The sequence below is a fragment of the Penaeus monodon genome, chromosome 32 (genome assembly GCF_015228065.2).
Source record: "Penaeus monodon isolate SGIC_2016 chromosome 32, NSTDA_Pmon_1, whole genome shotgun sequence".
NCBI classification, from domain to species: Eukaryota; Metazoa; Arthropoda; class Malacostraca; order Decapoda; family Penaeidae; genus Penaeus; species Penaeus monodon.
The window spans coordinates 26,395,598-26,396,555 of NC_051417.1; the positions used below are offsets into that span (position 1 = coordinate 26,395,598).

At 35.8% G+C, this 958-nt stretch overlaps 1 protein-coding gene across 2 annotated transcripts in view; it reads right to left on the minus strand.

Annotated features, from left to right (window-relative positions):
• The window catches only part of LOC119593775 (protein draper-like), a gene marked incomplete at its 3' end in the record, with an annotated part of 60,455 nt that overhangs the window by 3,549 nt on the left and 55,948 nt on the right, over positions 1-958 (minus strand).

Consider the following 958-nt stretch of genomic DNA (forward strand, 5'->3'; position numbering starts at 1 on the left):
GTATGCCTTTAGTGACAAAACTTTTGTATCAATACCAGAATTCTACAGTTGCATCTAGCACTGCAATCGCATGTTTGCTTCTGGAGGCAGCTATTTAGCAGGTCAATAATGTTATGAAGCCAACGGCAGAAATAAATATACATGATGATGACTGGTGCTTGTATGAGCATGTATGTCAAAAGACAATGTCTATTCAGCATAATGATCTACTGCCTCTTTTTTTTAATGTCAAAAGAAAAATCCTATAAATTCCTATATAAATACATGCCCATGCAAATCTTGCACAAGGAGGCTAGCTTAGCTTCAATGAAAGACACATACGACTCATTGAAGTTGGGACACAGTTGAAAAGTGGCGAATCTTGTCTTCTGGTGGTCTGAGTGGCTAGTCTGGATCCACTCTGCTCCATTTGCTCTAAGTCAGGGCTATGCCATCTAAAGTTCCAGGGCGGACTGGTTTCTGTGGCCAGTCAAGGAGGAATTGGGAGGGAGTGGAGACAGTGTTGGCAGAGGCAAAGATAAGTGTGGAGAAATACTTTTATGTAAATGTCACAAAGCGAAATCAAAAGCTGTGAGGGCTGTTATGAAATAAAGCTTCTAATGGGCTTGAGTCTGATAGGTTTGCATTTATGTTTGAAGTATTAGTTAGATGAAGTGATATATTAAACCTTATATTAATTGTCTCAAGCTACTGTAACACATCAAAAGTAGAAGCCTCTAAGAATAGGTTCAGGAATGAAAATTTACCTCACTACTGTATATCAACATACAAATCATATATTCAACTAATATTTTTTTTGTCAGTGATTATAACTTTCTATCAGACACTATTGCAATATTTAAAGAATATCAATATAAAATTTCTAAATTTTACAATAAAGTATACCAGAAACACACAACAAAAATGATAAGGAAATGTAAACCTAAATACCAACTACAATTACTGAAGCTGCATTGAG